The sequence below is a fragment of the Odocoileus virginianus genome, chromosome 16, assembly GCF_023699985.2.
Source record: "Odocoileus virginianus isolate 20LAN1187 ecotype Illinois chromosome 16, Ovbor_1.2, whole genome shotgun sequence".
Classification (NCBI taxonomy): Eukaryota; Metazoa; Chordata; class Mammalia; order Artiodactyla; family Cervidae; genus Odocoileus; species Odocoileus virginianus.
The window spans coordinates 33,280,086-33,303,483 of record NC_069689.1 but is presented as its reverse complement, the minus strand read 5'-3'; the positions used below and the strand labels follow the sequence as shown (position 1 = coordinate 33,303,483).

The following is a 23,398-nucleotide window of genomic DNA, read 5'->3' as shown; positions in this document are numbered from 1 at the left end:
GCATCACTGACTCAATGGATGTGAGTTTGAGCAAGCTCCAGAAGATAATGGACAGGGAAGCCTGGCATGCTACAGTCCATGGGATTGCAAAGAGTCGGACATGACTGAATGATTGAACAACAGCAAAATCAACATTTCAAGCAACTGTTTCCTGGGATCACTTTTCACCAGAAGCACAGAAGTGTAGTTTTCAAATTATCTGAGAGGGACTATTTGTAAATATATAGAAGAAGTGTGGGAGGGGAAACCACAAGAGGTAGGATAATAACTGTTGATAACAGTTGAAGTAGTAACTGTTGATAGTGGTTACTACTTCTAGGCCTGAAGAGGTTAGAAGAGGGAGCATATTAAGCCTAGAAGGAGACTGTTCTTGTACAGATGGCTGCTTTGGGAGAAGCACTGACAGTCGGTGGAGGTACCCAGCTAGCTGAAGATCATCCTACAGAGGGAAAGTCAGGAAATGAAATACCCTAACCATTCCCCACTTCCTCTTTCTGATCTGCTTTTGATGTGGTCCATGGAAAAACAAAGAAAGGCAATGCCAAAGAATGCTCAAAATACCACACAACACATTCATCTCACACGCTAGTAAAGTAATGCTCAAAATTTTACAAGCCAGGCTTCAGCAATACATGAACCATAAACTACCAGATGTTCAAGCTGGTTTTAAAAAAAGCAGAGGAACCAGAGATCACATTGCCAAAATCTGCTGGATCATTGAAAAAGCAAGAGAGTTCCAGAAAAACATCTATTTCTGCTTTATTGACTCCGCCAAAGCCTTCGACTGTGTGGATCACAATACACTGTGGAAAATTCTTCAAGAGATGGGAATACCAGACCACCTGACCTGCCTCTTGAGAAACCTGTATGCAGGTAAGGAAGCAACAGTTAGAACTGGACATGGAAAAACAGACTGGTTCCAAATAGGAAACGGAGTGCATCAAGGCTGTATATTGTCACCCTGTTTATTTAACTTATATACAGAGTACATCATGAGAAACGCTGGGCTGGAAGAAGCACAGGCTGGAATCAAGATTGCTGGGAGAAATATCAATAACCTCAGATATGCAGATGACACCACCCTTATGGCAGAAAGTGAAGAAGAACTAAAGAGCCTCTTGATGAGGGTGAAAAAAACTGGCTTAAAACTCAACATTCAATAAACTAAGATCATGGCATCCAATCCCATCACTTCATGGCAAATAGATGGGGAAACAGTGGCTGGCTTTATTTTCTTGGGTTCCAAAATTACTGCAGATGGTGACTTCAGCCATGAAATTAAAAGATACTTGCTCCTTGGAAGAGAAGCTATGACCAACTTAGACAGCATATTAAAAAGCAAAGATATTACTTTGCTGACAAAGGTCCGTCTAGTGAAAGTTATGGTTTTTCCAGTAGTCATGTATGGATGTGAGAGTTGGACTATAAAGAAAGCTGAGCACCAAAAATATTGATGCTTTCAAATTATGGTGTTGGAGAAGACTGTTGAGAGTCCCTTGGACTGCAAGGAGATCCAACCAGTCCAACCTAAAGGAAATCAATCCTGAATATTCATTGGAAGGACTGATGCTGAAGCTGAAGCTCCAATACTTTGGCCACCTGATGCAAAGAACCAACTTATTGGAAAAGACCCTGATGCTGGGGAAGATTGAAGGTGTGAGGAGAAAGGGATGACAGGGGATGAGATGGTTGGGTGGCATCACTGACTTGATGGACATGAGTTTTAGCAAGCTCTGTGAGTTGGTGATGGATGGGCAGGGAAGCCTGGTGTGCTGCAGTCCATGGGGTTGCAAAGAGTCGTACACAACTGAGTGACTGAAGTGAACTGAACTTTATGGTAAGACTGTATAAGTAGCCAGCTGTGAAAGTCAAGTAATCAATAATGGTAGACATGTTAGTTTCTGTTTTAAAGAGTTGATTTCTGTCATACATAATTTTTGATTATCATTTGTAAAAGCAACAGCAGTAAGCTAAAATTTCTCTGTTGTGTCTCAGCTGCCAGTAAAATGAATGTAAATGAATGTAGCACTGTGGCATTGAGCCAGGTGAGAAAGATGAGGAAAGAAGGAAGAATCCAATCAGTCATTAAAGATATTGGTTGAATCTGAGTATAGTATACAGAATGTTGTTATTGTTGTTTGGTCACTAGATTGTGTTGAACTCTTATGACCGGTGGACTGTAACACACCCACCAGGTTCCTCTGTCCCTGGAACTCTCCAGGCAAGAATACTGGAGTGGGTTTTGCCATTCCCTTCTCCAAGGGATCTTCCCATGAGATACTATGGAACTCATGTCTGCTGCTTTGGCAGGTGGGTTCTTTACCAGCGAGCCACCGTACAGACTGTTACCAAATCAAAGAGGCAACTAAATGATGTGTTGGGAAGTTGCTTAAAAAAATTGAAGAAACATGATATATTGAGTTGTAAGAAAAGCCATTGGCATGAAAAGTCCTAGAACTATTAAAACAACAAAAACAACACAACAAAACTTCGCATGCCAGCCAAGTAGAACTCTCCTGGAAGAAGACCCTAGGTTCTGTAACCCTGTTTGATGCTGACTGATAAACTATACTCCTAAACCATATTGTGGTAAATGTGCTATCTTATGAAACAAATCAAATCCATTAGTATTTACATTTCTGTATTGTTTAAGAAAAGTTTTATAATCATTGTGATACTGTGTATGTATATTTGTTTTTAAAGGTTTTTGAAGCATTTAAGAGAATTAAACATATTAGAGAATCTCATGTTAGCTTTGTAATTTTAATTTGAAATGTTTCATTGATATTAAAAATGTATTAATTTGTATTATTTTTTATTGTGGGTGTAAGGAAACACAGCACAATATTGGCTTAAACAAGGTAGTTTATTTCTCTTTCACATAAGAATTTGCATGCAATCCATACAGGATTGATAAGACAGTTTTATTCCACAAGGTGTTTAGGAACCAGGTTTTTTGGGTTTTTTTTTCCCCCCAGTTTGTGCTACAGCACATTTAGGAAGATTTTAACTTGAAAGATTTAAAATAATTTGGTTAAGTTTCTAAAGTGTTAGAGCATTCAGGATACTTGGATTTATTTCAGTTATTATTTCTGTTTATTAAATTTACAAGAGTCGCTTGGGTATTTAGAGTGATTTTGATAGTTTGTAAGGCTACCCTGTCAGGCATTTGTAAGGTTTGAGAGTGTCAGGTTTATCTGATTTCTAAATATAGTTTTAAATATTTTAGACAACTTAATTTACCTAACTGTATAATTGGAGATAATGAGGAGATAACATGCTATGCACCTGGAGCTGAGACTGCTGACATTATTTTTTTTAATGCTTTTAAGTGTACATTTTATATTGTCAAGGGGGAGTAAATAATTGCTTTAATATTTGCATATCTTTCACGAGACTTTGACAAGTTTGGCTCTTTGCTGTTAGGAGCCTCAATCAGTTTAGTGTCCAACTCTTTTGTGACATTGGACTATATGCCACGCTCCTCTGTCCATGGGATTTCCCAGGCAGGTATACTGGAATGGTTTGCCATTTCTTTCTCCAGAGGATCTTCCCAACCCATGTCTCCTGCATTGGCAAGTGGATTCTTTACCACTGAGCAACCAGGGAAGGCCCTTGGTATATGGTAGATGCTCACTAATATGTTGAATGAGAGAGTGAATGGAAAGAAATCTCTTTAAGTGGTGAGTGTTCATTGATACCTTAAAATAAAACTCATTTTTATAGAAATGTAACTTATATTTAGTCTTTTGTAGGGTTACAACTTTTATTTAAGCTATTTGCCTATAATTTTAAGTGGCAGAGAATAGAGTTTTTAAATCAGTTACTATTTTATAAATGCTTTAATGGTAGCCCATAACCAAAATAAAAGCTCTCTAACACTGCAAAGTTTTATTACCTTTCTGAATAGTTTTCAGATTACTGTGGGGTCACAGACATTAGTGACTCTGCTTCCTATTAATTCTTTTTTTTTTTTTCTGTTTTCTTATCTATATACTCTGATATATGGACCATTCATATAAGTTCCCAGATATCTAGTATAACTTAATGGGTAATGTTAAGGCTTTTATTGTGTATGCAAAATGCTTATTGAAAGGAGTTTGCCTCTGAGTATTTGTAAATGTATTATTTCTTTTATTTCCTAGTTTTTAATGTTTTTATTGTAATTTATGTTTATTTACATTTCTTAGCTATACCTTTGTGCTTTCTTGGTGGCTCACATGGTAAAGAATGCAATGCAGGAGACCCGGGTTTGATCCCTGGTTGGGGAAGATCCCCTGTAATAGTGAATGGCTACCCATTCCAGTATTCTTGCCTGGAGAATTCTATGGACAGAGGAGTTTATCAGACTTTAGTCTACGGGATCGCAAAGAGTTGAACACAACTGAAAGACTAACATTTTTAGCTATATCTTTATTATGGCTTATTTTTGTTTCTGTCATGTTAGGTCTTTTTTTTTTTTTCCAGTAGTCTTCTTAAGATGGTTTTTCATTTTTATGCCTTGTATCTTTTCCCTTCCTCTTAACTTGAGTTTAATGTATCATTTTAACGCACTGGTGTAAAGAGCGCACTATAACCAGAGTTTTGTCTTTTGCTGTACAACTATTTATTTCCTCTATTGTATTTTGTATTCTTGTGTTTTTTAAATGTTGGCAGTCATAATTTTGTCTAACTTTTTTATGTTTTGTTACTTCACAGTATACATATCAATATACACATCAATTTTAGTTACTGTATGAAGCTCAGTTTTGTGTTAAGCCCTTGTCATATGGCTAAGGTAGCTTTGGTCCCAGAATGTCACTCCTGTTTTGCTAATTTGCTGCTGCTGCTACTGCTGATAAGTCGCTTCAGTCGTGTCTGACTCTTTGTGACCCCATAAATGGCAGCTCACCAGGCTCCCCCCTCCCTGGGATTCTCCAGGCAAGAACACTGGAGTGGGTTGCCATTTCCCTCTCCAGTGTGTGAAAGTGAAAAGTGAAAGTGAAGTCGCTCAGTCATGTCCGACTCTTAGCGACCCCATGGACCGCAGCCTACCAGGCTCCTCCGTCCATGGGATTTTCCTGGTGAGAGTACTGGAGTGGGCTGCCATTGCCTTTTTGCTGCTAAATTCTCTTCTTTTGCCTTGTCAGCATGTATGGCTCGTATGTTTCAAGTTCCAGCTCCTGAATCCCCTGTCCTTGGAGCCTGCTGTAGCTGCTCAAAAATGAATTTGAGGTTTTTGAAAGCCCAGTGGGTTAATAAAGCCAGTTTTATATGTCATATAAATTTGATAAGAAGGCCAGAAATGTCACCATATAAACAGAAAGATAGGGATTACAGAAGTTTATATAAAAGACAGAAGATATATCAAAATAACCAAACATAGTCAATTATAATTTTACAGCCATAACCCTAGTTAAGACTTTTCTGTTGGCTTAAAAGATGATACACATTAATTATAGAATAACTTGGTCTTTCAGAGTTAAATCATTTCAGGAAACTCGTCTGGGCATCATCAAGCAATAGAGAGAAAACATGCTCCTATATTTGCTACTCTTTCAACTGTGTCTTATCTTCTGATCTCATGTATGTTGGCATGACCTTAATTAAACTTTCTGCTTCTTTGGAGATGTGTATGGTAAGAATATGAGTCTTAGTATGAAACAAGCCTAGACTCAAATCCTTACTTGTTTCGTTGCTAGCTGTTTATCTTTGGGCAATTTAGTTTTCTGATCCTCAACTATGTTATAAGAAGTATGACATATAAATACTTCATGTGTCTTATGAAGGAAATTTTCAAGGCCACAGCTAGAAGTGGCTAATTTCTTGTAAGAAATTGGCTTTCCTGGGGCTTTCCCTAGTGGTCCAGTGGCTGGGACTCTGCAGTCTCAAAGCAGGGGGCCCGGATTCAGTACATGGTTGGGGGAACTAGATACCACATGCCACAATGAAGTGTTCACATGCTACAACTTAAAAAGAAACTAATAATAATGATAAATAATGGTAATAATATTTTACTGTACTGAAAATGCCTGAGTGACCAAATATAGGGTGTGCAGGTTTACTTTACATCTGTTTACTTTTGACTGTTTTATCTATTTACAAAACTGTTTTGGCCATTATGTCAACATGTAGTTTTGAGTACCAGCTATACTGAACAAGAAGAATATGGTATTGGTTGGAGAGGTAAGAAAGAGGCATGAAAAAGATAAATAATCATACAGGGTAACATTTAAAAAAAATAAATTTGTTTACTTTTAATTGGAGGAAAATTACTTCACAAGATTGTGATGGTTTCTGCCAAACGTCAACATGAATCGGCCATAGGTATACCTATGTCCTCTTCTTGAACGTCCGTCCCACCTCCCACCCCATCCTAGAGCCGTGGTTTGAGTTTACTGAGTCATACAACAGATTCCCATTGGATATTTATTCTGCATATGGTAATGTATGTTTCCATGTCACTCTCTCCATGCCGCCCACCCATTTGTTAAGTGTTCGATGCTGGAGGAGATTAGAAGAGGGGATGGCTATGGAGAGCTGGTTTGGAGGCTGCCATGCAAGAAAGGGATTAGAGACTGGGATAGCCTTCCACTTTCCTCAACTGTAAAATGGAAATAGTCCTGCCTCATAGGATTGTTATAAGGATTCAGTGAACTATGGTATCTGTAAAGTGTCTATACAGTGCTGTATGACACAAAACAGCTGCTATTTTTGTTATTCTTCTACACTGAATGTAAGTGGTTCCTTCTGTCATCTTAAAAAATTTTTCCTTCGCAGATACTACTCTATTATCTTGGAGATAACACATAGTTTTCAACTTAAATACTAACTGGTTATCTGGAACAAAATGTTGAAAAAATTCTGATCTATATCTGGTTGCAGCAAGAAAAAATGTGATCAGTTAGTGCTCAATTAGTGATGCCAAAGCAGGTGTAAAGCAGGCTGGAGGCCAGGAATTGTGGTATGTGTATGGGTTGTTGGAGTATGTGAAGCAAGTATTTATCATCCTTACCTATAATCCTGTTATCACCTATTTTTTTCTAGTCCTCCTTTCACTTCTTCTTGTTAAACTCTGCAGTATAAATTGACAAGATTCAGATGTCAAGTTTGTCCCTGTATTTCTAGTTACTCAGTAAATATTTGTTACGTAGTTAGGTGGTGCAGTGGTAAAGAATCTGCCTGCCAGTGCAGGAGACGCAAAGAGATGTGGGTTCAGTCCCTGGGTTGGGAAGATCCCCTGGAGGAGGAAATGGCAACCTGCTCCAGTATTCTTGCCTGGAAAAGTCCATGGACAGAGGAGCCTGATAGGCTGCAGTCCATGGGGAAGCAAGAGTTGGACACAACTGAGTGAGTGAGCGCACACGCACACACTCACTAGATGAAGAAATTCAGAAAATCATAGCTCTAGATTGATAAGAATTTGAGATAGTATTCCTTCCTCCAAAATATCTCTTTATATATCATCTTATTTTTATTATTCTAGAGAGCAGCTTCTATTTAAAAAATATTTATATCCTCTACAAATCTTAAGTTCTCAATGTGGCTTACTCATATCAGATTCTTTTCCTAAGGGGAACCCCCCACTTGAGAAAATGAGAGTTTTAAATTGAGGAAAGGAATGGGTTGGAAAAGAAAGAGGCAGCATTTTAATTGGGGAAAGGGTTAGATTTTGAGAAAGATTTGCTTGAATGACTTTCAGTTCTTAGATGAGTGGATTCCTGGGATGGTATAGTAAGGTTCTAAGGTGGTACAAAGATGAAAAGTATGCTGAAGATAAATGAAATTGTAATGTTGATTAATAGGTGTATTAGTTGCTCAGTGTGTCTGAGTCTTTGCGACCCCCTGGACTGTAGCCCACCAGGCTCCTCTGTCCATGGGATTTCCCAGGCAAGAACACTGGAATGGATTGCCATTTTCTTCTCCATGATTAATAAGTATACAATAAAAGCATTGAAGAATTTGCTTTGTGTTCATACTTTTCGCTCCCTTCTCTAATATTCTATATCTCTTTCCTTTCCCCTTCTATTAATATGTACAGTATTATTACTTTTGGGCCATCCAGGTTTGCACTTGAATTTTGACCCATTTTATTTTGACCTTTACTCATCTTCTCTCTAAATTCTTCTTCTTTTCTTCTAGGTGAGCTAGTAGGTATTCGAAACCTTTCCTAGGCACTATTAATTGGTGGGACTACTTTGTCTCCCCAAACCACTTAAAGTTCTCCTGAAAGAACAATAGTGGATACAACTCCTTGCATCTTATTTCTCCTAAGAAAGGTTATTCGTTTTAGAAAGAAAAGAAGGAATACAAAAGTGGATGGTGAGAAAGTGAAATTGTAAGATTTGCACTGGCAGTCCTTTCTTATTTTTTGAAGGTTCTTATACCTTTGAGTGTCTTCTCATTAATATGTGGGTAAAGGCTTGTTTTTATAAAACTTTTATTATTTACTTGATTCTATGTTTAAATACTTCTTAAAATTCACAAGATGAGGTGCTATATTCTTGGCTGCACTCTGTCTGCATTTTAAAAATGGATTTAATACCTTTAATTATATGATATCAAACTATAATTTTTTTTCAAGACATATATTCCTGACCTTGGCATTCAACTGTGTTTAAAATACTTTTATTTTTGGAGCTAAGGGACAGAGTAGAAGGTACAGATTTTTCAGGCTTATTGCTAATACCAAGTAAATGGGAATGTCTACTATTTAGCTGATTCATGAACAGTGGGATTGCTACAGAAAAAGATTTGATTCTAGATCAGAGTTGTCTTTGGAACATTTAATGATGTCAACTTTAATGGAAAGGTTTAAAACAGCCTTTCTTATGCCCATTTCCTTTTTATCTAGTTTTTAATCTTGACATGGTCACAGTGTCTATTCTAGCTTGACAATTAATTTATAATATGAACGTAGTCTCTAAATCTGTTTGAAATCCACTGGTGACATATAATCCGTTAATTAAATTCACACCTGTTAGAAATAATGGAACTTTGTGGTAACAGAATGAGGAGGCTACGACAGTGTGTCGTTCATTCTGTGAGTGGCATTGTGGCAATTGAGATAGTTTGACTTACAGTAAGAATCTTTTGTGCTTAAGTGCATGAGCTATTGTGAAGATATGAGGAAGTGGGAAATAATGATCTGTGTCATGGTATGTTCTGCTAATGATAGTCTCTTCAAAATGCTATTATTCATGGGACAGTGGATTCCAAAGTATCTATGCAAGCTTGCAGCAGTACTGTAAGTTTTCCTGTTAGGTTTATGTGGGGAAATGGCCTTATGCATTTTCTTTAAATAAAAGTGTAGGGCAGAGAAACTAATTTGTACGTGTAATTGTGAGTTATTTTTCAGAGTCTTTGTTAATTTAAATGTATGGCTTCAGCCTGTGCCAGCAATATATTTTGGTGGTCGTATTAATTAAACTAAAATGCTTTTAGGCAGTATCAATTTTGTTTACTCCAATTTACATAGGAGAAGATAGTGAAGGATGTGCCTTTTTCTTTAATGTGTATGCAATACATGTATGAGTTTCAGTCTACCTTTTTTACAGTTAAATTTTGAAAAAAAACATTTAACATGGTGATGAATCTGCTCACATTGCTGAGCTTTTGGCTTATAATTGATTATTCACTGAAGTACAAGAGATATTTAAAGTATGCATTTTCTCTGGATTAGGAATTAACATACTGATAAAGTAGATTAAAGATTGTTCCTTTACCGTGTTGCTGTTCAGTCACTCAGTCGTGTCTGACTCTCTGCGACCCCATGGACTGCAGCACTCCAGGCTTCCCGGTGTCCTTCACCATCTCCCAGAGCTTGCTCAAGCTCTTGTTCATTGAGTTTATAGTGTTAGACATTTTAATTTTCAGTTTTGTGAAAAGGCTTTGATTGACCCAATGTCTTAGTCTCTTCAGGCTACTGTTACGAAAATACCATATATTGGGTGGCTTATATCACAGACATTTATTTCTGTCATCCAAGTACTAACCAGGCCCCACCCTGCTTAGTTTCCGAGATCAGACGCGATCAGGCGTGTTCAGGGTAGTATGGCTGTAGACAGACATTTATTTCTCACAGTTCTTGAGTCTGGAAGGTCGACAAGCACAGTCCCGGCAGCTTTTGGTCTGGTGAGGACCTGCCTCCTGATTCACAGATCTTTTCATTATGTGCTCTCATGGTAGAAAGGGCCAGAGAACTCTCTGGGGTCTCTTTTAGGTCACTCATCCCATTCATGAGAACTCCACTCTCATGACCTAGTCGCCTCACAGGCCCTACCTCCTAGTACGATCAGATTGGGGGTTAGGTTTGCAACCTAAGTTTTGATGGTGGAGGTGGGGGACAGAAATCGCAAACATTTAGTCCTCAGGCCCTACATCCTAGTACCATCAGATTGGGGGTTAGGTTTACAACCTAAGTTTTGATGGTGGAGGTGGGGGGTGGAAATCGCAAACATTTAGTCCATAACACCTAGTTTGAATTTCTAATTCCAATTTGAACTTCACTCCCATGTTTTGAGCAAACTACTCAGACCATCTATATTTCAAATGAAGGAGTAAAGGAATAGATGATACTCATATTTTCTTAATTTACTTTAGTGTAATCTTTTTCCTGTTACATTAAAAACAAGATGAGGCTGCCATTACTATTGCAGGTTTTAGCTGGTGCACTAAAACAAGAAAAGGAAGTAACTATTATTAATAATGGAGAGGAAAAGATCAAATTGTCATGAATTTGATGTAATATGTCTACCTTGAAAATTCAAAGATATAAGTAGAAAACTAGTTGAAAAATAGAGCTCTACAAGATATTTTGGGGTGTTATAAGATCACTGAATAAAAATCAGCAGCTTTCCACTTTTAGTTGTCAGGTAGGCAGACAGTGTTTAGAAAAACTCTTCCTGTAATGGCATACCTTAAAATATTATGTGGGGTTTTAACAAAAAGTACTTTTCAATGCATGCCTGAGATAGTAGGAAAGGAAGAAAGTTTCTGAGAACTTAGAAATAATAAGAAAGTGTGAGCTAATTACTATTGGTTAACATTGGATTGATCTCTACCCAGGTATTACCTGCTTATTGGCTTAGGACCTATATTTTTATAGATCTGTGTATGAGAGAATGGAGATGAAGTTTGGCACCTTAGGTAGTGGGGAGGGGAAGAAGTTTCAGTGGAGAATCATCATGTAAAAAGCTGGGATGCCTGAAGGATGACATCCTTAATAAATGACCAGTGAAATATCTCTTCCTTACATTGGTGGTTATAGGGGTGTATATTGAACTTGTCTTTGGGTAGAATGCAAGCCAAAGAAGGAGGGAGAAGGGGAGGAAGACAGATAAAACAAAAGATTAGACACAACTGAAGAAGAAATCAGTCAACTAGAATGTAGATGAGAAGAAAATACTCAGAATGTAACCTATAGAGAAGATTGGGGGAAAATAAAGAAATTTGAAGGGCATGGAACACAGCATGAAAAGGTCTGTCATAGGTCTAATAAGACCTCCTAGAAAGAGATAATGCAGAAAATGTGACTGAGGCATTATTTAAAGAGATAGATAATGGTTGAGAGGTTTCCAGATAGAACTAAAATTTAGGAAAACAATAGCATATAATTTGGCCTGGGAGAGAGAATCATTAGATTTTAAGCATTCAGATGGAAAAAGATAGCAGTATTGATTAACTTTATACTTTAAATGTTTGTTTACATGTTTAAGAGTAGAACTGGACCGTGTGATTTCTATTTTAAAAGGGGGAAATGAGGGAAAGAATCACAATTAAAAAAATAAGGCTACTCCTCAAAAAAGTTAGGCAAAGAGAAAGTACAATACAGAATAGTTGATATGAATTGAAATGTACCAATAATATAAATATTAATATTATGCAACTCTCCAGTTGAAAGAATAATATTGTAAGACAGAATAAAACAAAACCTAAAACTATAATTATAGCAAGAGCAAAATCCAGATAGGTTAAAGCTATTTAGAAGAGTTATTCCTTACAACATAAAAATGTATATAGGTTAAAAGTTAAAGGATTGAAAATGATAAATCAGGCAAAATGAAACTGGGTATAATATTAATAGACAAAATAGACTTTGAGGACTTTTAAAGCAAAAGTATTACTGAAAGTGAGGAATTGCTGCCTGTAAACAAGCTTCCTGTAATGGCTATCTATAGACTCGTCTTTTCAAATATAAGTGGAACATTTGCAAAAATTGACTGTGTTCTAGCCACTGACACAGGTTTCAGTGAATTTCTAAGATTATATATTCAGACCACATTCTCTAATTGTCACACAATTAATTTGGAAGTTTATAACAAAATAGTAACTTAAAACCATCTACACATTTGGAAGTTAAGTTGATTAATATGGTTGAAAGAAGAAATAATGAAAATGAAAACATGGATAGTGCTAAAATAATATTTAGAGATAAATAGTCATGTTATATTTAAAGAGAAGAAATTGAAAATAAATCTGGTAACTATTTAACTGAAGAAGTTAGAATAATGCAGTCAACCCAGAGATAGTAGAAGGAACAAAGTGATTAAGAGTGAAAATTAATGAACTTCAAAGCAAAGATACAGTAGAGAGGACTAACAGAACTAACAAAAGAATGAATAATTTAGACAAATTTCTGGTAATGTAGAATTAAATAAATGTAAATTAAAAGACGCTTACTCCTTGGAAGGAAAGTTATGACCAACCTGGATAGCGTATTAAAAAGCAGAGACATTACTTTGCCAACAAAGGTCCATCTGGTCAAGGCTATGGTTTATCCAGAGGTCATGTATGGATGTGAGAGTTGGACTGTGAAGAAAGCTGAGCGCCAAAGAATTGATGCTTTTGAACTGTGGTGTTGGAGAAGACTCGTGAGAGTCCCTTGGACTGCAAGGAGATCCAACCAGTCCATCCTAAAAGGAGATCAGTCCTGGGTGTTCATTGGAAGGACTGATGCTGAAGCTGAAACTCCAGTACTTTGACCACCTCATGTGAAGAGTTGACTCATTGGAAAAGACCCTGATGCTGGGAGGGATTGGGAGCAGGAGGAGAAGGGGATGACAGAGGATGAGATGGCTGGATGGCATCACTGACTCGATGGGCATGAGTTTGAGTAAACTTTGGGAGTTGGTGATGGACAGGGAGTCCTGGTGTGCTGCGATTCATAGGGTTGCAAAGAGTCGGACACAACTGAGTGACTGAACTGAACTGAATAAACAAAAATGGGCTCAATAAAGGAGAGAAATGGTATGGACCTAACAGAAGCAGAAGATATTAAGAAGAGGTGGCAAGAATACACAGAAGAAATGTACAAAAAAGATCTTCATGACCCAGATAATCACAATGGTGTGATCACTCACCTAGAGCCAGACATCCTTGAATGTGAAGTCAAGTGGGCCTTAGAAAGCATCACTACAAACAAAGCTAGTGGATGTGATGGAATTCCAGTTGAGCTATTTCAAATCCTGAAAGATGATGCTGTGAAAGTGCTGCACTCAATATGCCAGCAAATTTGGAAAACTCAGCAGTGGTCACGGGACTGGAAAAGGTCAGTTTTCATTCCAATCCCTAAGAAGGGCAATCCCAAAGAATGCTCAAACTACCGCACAGTTGCACTCATCTCAATGCTAGTAAAGTAATGCTCAAAATTCTCCAAACCAGGCTTCAGCAATACGTGAACTGAGAACTTCCAGATGTTCAAGCTGGTTTTAGAAAAGGCAGAGGAACCAGAGATCACATTGCCAGTATCCTCTGGATCATCGAAAAAGCAAGAGAGTTCCAGAAAAACCTCTATTTCTGCTTTATTGACTACACCAAAGCCTTTGACTGTGTGGATCACAATAAACTGTGGAAAATTCTTCAAGAGATGGGAATACCAGACCACCTGACCTGCCTCTTGAGAAACCTGTATGCAGGTCAGGAAGCAACAGTTAAAACTGGACATGGAACAATAGACTGGTTCCAAATAGGAAAAGGAGTACATCAAGGCTGTATATTGTCACCCTGCTTATTTAACTTATATGCAGAGTACATCATGAGAAACGCTGGGCTGGAAGAAGCACAAGTTGGAATCAAGATTGCCGGGAGAAATATCAATAACCTCAGCTATGCAGATGACACCACCCTATGGCAGAAAGTGAAAGAAACTAAAAAGCCTCTTAATGAAAGTGAAAGAGGAGAGTGAAAAAGTTGGCTTAAAGCTTAATATTCAAAATACTAAGATTATGGCATCTGGTCCCATCACCTCATGGGAAATAGATGGGGAGACAGTGGAAACAGTATCAGACTTTACTTTTGGGGGCTCCAAAATCACTGCAGATGGTGACTGCAGCCATGAAATTAAAAGACGCTTACTCCTTGGAAGCAAAGTGATGACCAACCTACATCGCATATTAAAAAGCAGAGACATCACTTTGTCAACAAAGGTCCATCTGGTCAAGGCTATGGTTTTTCCAGTGGTCATGGTATGGATGTGAGTGTTGGACTGTGAAGAAAGCTGAGCACCAAAAAATTGATGGTTTTGAACTATGGTGTTGGAGACAACCCATGAGAGTCCCTTGGACTGCAAGGAGATCCAACCAGTCCATCCTAAAGGAGATCAGTGCTGGGTGTTCATTGGAAGGACTGATGCTGAAGCTGAAACTCCAATACTTTGGCCACCTCATGTGAAGAGTTGACTCATTGAAAAAGACCCTGATGCTGGGAGGGATTGGGGGCAGGAGGAGAAGGGGACGACAGAGGATGAGATGGCTGGATGGCATCACTGACTCGATGGGCATGAGTTTGAGTCAACTCTGGGAGTTGGTGATGGACAGGGAGTCCTGGTGTGCTGTGATTCATGGGGTCGCAAAGAGTCGGACCTGACTGAGTGATTGAACTGAACTGAACTGAGAAATAAATTGGAAATAAAGAAGGGAATTGACAGATGCAACCATTAGTTTTAATTATGCGAAAATGTTTTAAACATTTTCTGAAATAGAAAATTTCTGAAAAAATATGTGTCACTAAAACAGGTTAAGAAATAAATAAAACATGTAGATCATTCCATAGTTATTTAAAAAAATGGAATCAGTAGTTAAAAATCTTACTACGATGATAATAGCAAGCCAATACTCGAAAAATTGGTAATTCCAATCTTACACAAACTCACTCATGGAATAGAAAACTATATAATACTTTACAAATTATGAGGCTTAACAGTGAGGCTAAAAGTAACCTTGAGAAAGAAGAATGGAACTGGAGGAATCAACCTGCCTGACTTCAGACTATACTACAAAGCCACAGTCATCAAGACAGTATGGTACTGGCACAAAGACAGAAATATAGATCAATGGAACAGAATAGAAAGCCCAGAGATAAATCCACGAACCTATGGTCACCTTATCTTCGACAAAGGTGGCAAGGATATACAATGGAAAAAAGACAACCTCTTTAACAAGTGGGGCTGGGAAAACTGGTCAACCACCTGTAAAAGAATGAAACTAGAACACTTTCTAACACCATACACAAAAATAAACTCAAAATGGATTAAAGATCTAAATGTATGACAAAAACCACTGCAATGATGTAAAGTAATTAGCCTCCAACTAATAAAAATAAATGGAAAAAAAAAAAAAGATCTAAATGTAAGACCAGAAACTATAAAACTCCTAGAGGAGAACATAGGCAAAACACTCTCTGACATAAATCACAGCAGGATCCTCTATGACCCACCTCCCAGAATATTGGAAATAAAAGCAAAAATAAACAAATGGGACCTAATGAAACTTAAAAGCTTTTGCACAACAAAGGAAACTATAAGCAAGGTGAAAAGACAGCCCTCAGATTGGGAGAAAATAATAACAAACGAAGCAACAGACAGAGGATTAATCTCAAAAATATACAAGCAACTCCTACAGCTCAACCCCAGAAAAATAAATGACCCAATCCAAAAATGGGCCAAAGAACGAAACAGACATTTCTCCAAGGAAGACATACAGATGGCTAACAAACACATGAAAAGATGCTCAACATCACTCATTATCAGAGAAATGCAAATCAAAACCACAATGAGGTGCCATTATACACCACTCAGGATGGCTGCTATCCAAAAGTCTACAAGCAATAAATGCTGGAGAGGGTGTGGAGAAAAGGGAACCCTCTTACACTGTTGGTGGGAATGCAAATTAGTACAGCCACTATGGAAAACAGTGTGGAGATTTCTTAAAAAGCTGGAAATAGAACTGCCATATGACCCAGCAATCCCACTTCTGGGCATACACACCGAGGAAACCAGATCTGAAAGAGACACGTTCACCCCATTGTTCATCGCAGCACTGTTTATAATAGCCAGGACATGGAAGCAACCTAGATGCCCATCAGCAGACGAATGGATGAGGAAGCTGTGGGACATATACACCATGGAATATTACTCAGCCGTTAAAAAGAATTCATTTGAATCAGTTCTAATGAGATGGATGAAACTGGAGCCCATTATACAGAGCGAAGTAAGCCAGAAAGATAAAGACCATTACAGTATACTAACACATACATATGGAATTTAGAAAGATGGTAACGATAACCCTATATGCAAAACAGAAAAAGAGACTCAGATGTATAGAACAGACTTGTGGACTCTGGGAGAAGGCAAGGGTGGGATGTTTCAAGAGAACAGCATCGAAACATGTATATTATCTAGGGTGAAACAGATCACCAGCCCAGGTTGGGTGCATGAGACAAGTGCTCGGGCCTGGTGCACTGGGAAGACCCAGAGGGATAGGGTGGAGAGGGAGGTGGGAGGGGGGACCGGGATGGGGAATACATGTAAATCCATGGCTAATTCCTTTCAATGTATGACAAAAACCACTGCAATGATGTAAAGTAATTAGTCTCCAACTAATAAAAATAAATGGGAAAAAAAAACTGTGAGGCTAGTTAATCCTTAGAAAGCTTGGATGAAAAGAGAAAAATTATGGGACAGTCTCCCTAAGTAATGTATGTAAAAAGACAAGCAAATGTTAGCAAACCAATTTCAGCATTATACAAAACAACTATATTGTGATTAAATTGTATTTAATACAGAAAAGCACATTTGATTCAGTATCAGTAAAATTTTGTTAATTTAGCTTACTATTTTAGCAGATTAAAGTAGAAAAAGTGTAATTCAGAAAGATGCTGAAAAAGCATTCTACAAAACCCGGCAACCATTTATGATCAAAACTCTTCTCGAACAAGGGACAAAATTATCGGAACTTTCTTTAACCTGATACAGTGTATCTCTAAAAAATATATAGCAAGAATCATACTCACTGGTGAACTGTTAAAATCATTCCTTTTAAAATTATGAGTAAGAGAAAAAGACTGGTATCATAGCTTTATTTAACATTATACAGGCACTGCTAACCTGCAAAATAAGTTCCAACACATGCTAACACAGATGAGTAAGGAATTAAATAAAAGAAGCAAACTGTCAGTATTTGCAGAAAATATCATTTTTCAAGTAGAAAGAAATTTAAATCTATAGAAGCATTATTAAAATGGACACAAATTTAATTGGTGGTTAAATATAAGAGTAATATGTGAGAAAATTAAACTTCTATTTAGTACCAATAAAGAATTAGAAAGTCCAGTTTCAAAAAAGATACAAATAGCTCCAGAAATACAGGATACCTGGGAACAAATCTAGCAAATGTACAAATTTCATGTGGAAATATTTTTTAAGTTTTATTGAAACAGAAAGGTTGTAACGATGACCCTATATGCAGGACAGCAAGAGACACAGATGTAAAGAATAGTCTTTTGGACTCTGTGGGAGAAGGCGAGGGTGGGATGATTTGAGAGAATAGCATTAAAACATGTATATTACCATATGTGAAATAGATGACCAGTTCAAGTTCGATGCATGAAACAGGGCACTCAAAGCCAATGCATTGGGACAACCCAGAGGGATGGGTTGGGTAGGGAGGTGGGAGGTGGGTTTTGGGACAGGGGGACACATGGACACCCATGGCTGATTCATGTCAATATATGGCAAAAACTACCACAATATTGTAAAGTAATTAGCCTCCAATTAAAATAAATAAATATTTTAAAATGTCAATAAATGGAAAACAAATGATGATCATGGATAGGAAGAGTAAATTTTATAAAAATCTCAATCTTCCTAACAGTCTTGCAAATTTAATCAAAACTCCACTTGTCAAAAGTGATGACCAAGTTGAATTTACGTATTATAGAGATGAGCAAAGGGTCTATGAACAGATAAGAGAATAGTGGTTGACTTGCTGTGCCAGATAAGAGGACTTACTATAAAGCTGAGCTATATATATAAGAGGGCTTACTATAAAGCTGAGCTATATGCCCTGTTTGGTGTGGATTCAAGGATAGACAGATAAACAACTAGAACTGAATAGGTAGTCCAGAAACAGACTTATACATATATGGAAACCTGGTTTATGACAAGGCTAGCATTGCAGATTATTGATGATGGGACAATTTATTATCCACATGAAAATTAAAATCTGAATCCTCAGACTACACACCAAAATTAATTTTAGATGGCTTAGTGACTGAGATGACTCAGATGGTAAAGCATCTGCCTGCGATGTGGGAGACCCAGGTTCAACACTGGGTTGGGAAGATCCCCTGGAGAAGGAATGGCAACCCACTCCAGTACTTTTGCCTGGAAAATCCCATGGATGGAGGAGCCTGGTGGGCTACAGTTCATGGGGTTGCAGAGTTGGACACGACTGAGCAACTTCACTTTCACTAATGACTTAGATGTGAAATTCAAAGCCGTGGAGGGTCAGGAGATAATATGAGACTGTCTCAATGACTGTATTACTAAAGGCTTTCTTAAAGAAGACTCAAAAAGGATAGAGTATAATAGAAAAAAATCGGTTAGTTTGATTACATAAAAAGAACTTCTGTTATTCAAAAGACATTATAAAGGATTCAACAGAGCCTAGTTCAAGATGATGAACTCAAATACCTAGTGCATTTGATTAATGAATTTGACACTTGTGCAACTGGAAAATAGTTTAGGAACAAGTAGCTAATAAATATGTAGAAAATGAAGGAAACACATATACGCATTCTGCACAAAGATCTTATCAGTTCAGAGAGACAAAGGAAAAATAATATTGTGTGCTGTATTGCTCAGTTGTTATTTACGTGATTTATATAATAAAAATTGTGTGATATAATTGCATTGGGAAGATGGGTGCATAAAAAGTGTGTCAGTGTTTGTGGAAAAGAGCTAAATAATATGTCATAACTAAAAACTGTCAGACTTTTGATTTGGTAGATTAGCTCATTGTATAGTATCAATGTTAATTTTCTGGTTGTGACTAATTGCACTATGGTTATATAAATTATTAACATTAGGGAAAGCTAGGTGAAGGGCATATGAGGACTTTGGCTATATTTGCAACTTTCTGTAAGTGTAGGATTAATTAATCATAAGAAGTTTAAAAAGTCAGTTAATTAACCATCTGTATGTCTTTGCAGAAATGTTTGTTTAGGTGGGTGGGGTGAATTGAAAAAGTAGCATTGAGACATTAATTACCATATGTAATCTAGATAGCCAGTGGGTATTCACTATATGATGCAGAGAGTTCATACCTGGTGCTCTGTGACTGCCTAGAGCTGGTGGGGTGGGTTGGGAGGTGGAAGGGGAGGTTCAAGAGGGAGGGGACATATGTATACCTATGGTATGGCAGAAACCAGCAGAGTGTTGTAAAGCAATTATCCTCCAATTAAAAATAAATAAATTAGAAAACAAGAAACAGCAACAACAAAAAAGTTGAGTTCTTGGCTCTGGAGAGTAATAGAGAGTTGGGGATTATTGACATTTAGTAATAATTTTTATTATACTACTTGACTCTTTAATCATTATGCATATGTTATTGAAGAAAACAGAAAGTAGAATGAAGTCCAAAGCAGAATGAAAGAAAGTTGTCACTCTGAAAATTTAACTTGGATGCTTTGGGAAGAATTGATGAAGTTTATGTGGGGAAGAGTCCTATTGCCAAATTAGCTATGGGGAAGATTGAGCTTGTTAGTTTAGTCAGAAGTTACAGAGGGAAGCCGTAAAGAAATATATGCATTCTTAAACATTTTAGCTTGGAACAGTAAAATGCATTCTTATTCACCATTCTTTTAATGAAGGGCCATAGCTTTTTCTTTGTGTGAAGTAAAGTCGCTCAGTTGTGTCCAACTCCTTGCGACCCAATGGACTATACAGTTCATGGAATTCTCCAGGCCAGAATACTGGAGTGGGTAACCTTTCCCTTATCCAGGGAATCTTCCCAACCCAGGAATCGAACCCAGGTCTCCCATATTGCAGGCGGATTCTTTACCAGCTGAGCTATCAGGGAAGCCCTTTTCTTTGTGTAGGGATCCAATGAATAGAGTTCAGTAATGGATTTCTTATATAAACCATGCCTATATGTTTTATACATTATTTTAAATTTCAACCTCTTTAAAGAGGAGAAAGAACTGAAGACTATATGATAAAATCTGAATATGTAATTCTGCTAGCTTTTTATGATTTAGTCCTAAACTTTTAGCCCAGTACTTGTCTAAGGTATATAAGGTAAGAGGGCTTCTTATATACTTTGTTATGGTGAAGAAGTAGGATATGGTAGCAAGAATGACTGAAGGCATGACTGCACAGATGGTTTGATGAAAGAAACTATATAAGTCTTTTGCCACATGAAGTGTATTTTCTTTGTTTTGTTGTGAGCATAAGTAGTACGTTGGTTTTCTCTTGAGATTAATACAATTTCTTGTCTCAGATTAGAGAGTCAGGTTTTTTTTTTTCTTTCTTTTATTGTGGTAAAAAACACATAACTTAAAATTTACCCTCTTAACCATTTTTAAGTGTACGTTGTTCAGTCACTTCATCATGCCTCCGACTCTGTGACCCTATTGACTGCAGCACGCCAGGCTTCCCTGTCTGTCTTCGTGTCCCGGAGCTTGCTCAAACTCATGTCCGTTGAGTCAGTGATGCCATCCAGCTATCTCGTCCTCTGTCATTTCCTTCTCCTCCTGCCTTCAATCTTTCCCAGTATCAGGGTTTTTTCCAATGAGTCAGCTCTTTGCATCAGGTAGCCAAAGTATTGGAGCTTCAGCTTCAGCATCCGTCCTTCCAATGAATATTCAGGACTGATTTCCTTTAGGATGGACTGGTTGGATCTCCTTGCAGTCCAAGGGACTTTTAAGAGTCTTCTCTAACACTGCAATTCAGTGGTATTAAATATATTTATATTGTTCAACCATCACCACCAACTATCTCCATAGTTCTTTTCATCTTGTAAAACTGAAACACTCTCCCCATTAAACAGTAGCTCTCTATTGCCACTTCCCCATGCCTTTGTCAACCATCATTCTACTTTCTATCATTTCGACTACTTTCAGTATCTCATTTAAGAGGAATCATACAGTATTTCTCTTTTTTTTTGTGGCAAACTTACTTTACTCAGCATAATGTTCTCATGGTTCATCCTTTTGTAGCATGTGTCAGAATTTTCTTCCTTTTTTGAGGCTTAATAATATTCCATTGTATACCTATAGCACATTTAGCTTATCCATTCATTCATTAATGGGCACTTGGTTTGTTTCCAGATTTTAACTATTGTGAATACTGTTGCTATGAACACAAGTGTACCAAAATCTCTTCAGGACACTGAGGCCCTGCTTTCAATCCTTTTTGGGTATATACTAAGAAGTAGAATTCCTGGATTGTATGGTAATTCTATTTTAATTTTTTGAGGAACTCATATTATTTTCTGTAGCATTTCCATTTTACATTCCTGTGAATAGTGCACAAGGGTTCCCATTTGTCTGTATTCTTGCCAATTGTTGTTATTTCCTGTAGGTTTTTACATTTTGATGGCAGCCATTCTAATACTGTGAGGTGATCTCTCATTGTAATTTTTATTCACATTTTAATAACAGTCAGTGATGTTGAACATTTTTTCATGTGTTTATTGTCCATTTGTAGATCTTCCTTGAAGAAATGTCTATTCACTTCCTTTGCCCATTTTTGAATTTTGTTGTTTTATTGAGTTTTAAGAATTTTCTCTATGTTCTTGGTATTAATCTCTATAAAATAAATGATTTACAAATATTTTCTCCCATTTTGTGGATTGCCTTTTCACCCTATTGATATTGTCTCCTGATGCACAACAGTTACAAACTTTCATGTCTATTGTTTCTTTTGTCACCTTTGTTTGGTGTTGTATCCAAGAAAGCCTCACCAAATCCAACGGCATGAAACTCTTGCCCTGTGTTTTCCAAGAGCTTTATAATTAATAGCTCTTCCATTTAGGTCTTTGACCCATTTTGAGTTCATTTTTTGTGTTAGGTAATGGTCCAACTTCATTCTTTTGCATTTGGATATCCCAATTTTCGCAGCTTTTCTCCCACTGAATGATTTTGGTCTCCTTGTGAAAAAATCATTTGACTATATAAGTGAGAGTATATCTTTGGAGTCTCTATTCTATGCCATTGGTTTATATGTCTGCCTTTATGCCAGTATCCCACTGTTTTGATTGCTATAGCTGTGTAGTAAGTTTTGAAATAAGAAAGTATGAGTCCCCAAGCTGTGTTCTTTTTTTTCAAGATTGATTTTCATATTGGGGATCCCTTGAGATTCCATCTGAATATCGGGATGGATTTATTTCTGCAAAAAATGTCAACGGCATTTTGATAAGGATTGCACTGAATCTGACTTTAGGTAGTATTGCCATCTTAATGTTAAGACTTCCAGCTGATGAACACAGGATGTGTTTTTATTTTTGTCTTCTTTCATTTCTTTCAGCAATATTTTATAGTTTTAATTTAACAAGTCTTCTATCTCCTTGATTAAGTTAATTCCAAAGTATTTATTCTTTTTGATGCTGTTATAAATGGAATTTTCATAATTTCCTTTTAAAATTGTTCATGTGTATAAGAAAGAAAGTGATTTTTTAATTTAAACTTTGTATCTTCTACTAGATTTACTTATTAGCTCCAATAGTTTTCTTTGTGGAATCTTTAGGGTCTTATATAAAGATCATAATATCTGTGAAATGAGGAAACTTTACTTCCTCCTTTGCAGTTTGGATGCTATTTATTTCTTTTTCTTGCCTCATTGCTCTGGCTGTAACTTTCAGTATTATATTGAGTAGTAGTGGCAAAAGTGGACATCTTTGTCTTACTCCTGATCCTAGAAGAGAAACATTCAGTCATGTATTATTGAGTACTATGTTGCTTTGGGTTTTTCACATTTGGCTTGTATTATGTTGAGATTTGAAGTAAGAAACTGATGGACAGAGTTACTTATTGAGGCTATTTTTTTAGAACACTTGAAAATTATAGATGAAGTGTTTCTGAAACTATCACACCTGTTTTTAGATGTTGAATCTGTTGAGTGTGTTAGTTGTATGCTTGGTAT

At 37.1% G+C, this 23,398-nt stretch overlaps 1 protein-coding gene across 3 annotated transcripts in view; it reads left to right on the top strand.

Annotated features, from left to right (window-relative positions):
• Positions 1-23,398, top strand: part of NUBPL (NUBP iron-sulfur cluster assembly factor, mitochondrial) — a 238,166-nt gene that overhangs the window by 69,301 nt on the left and 145,467 nt on the right. The window lies entirely within an intron of this gene.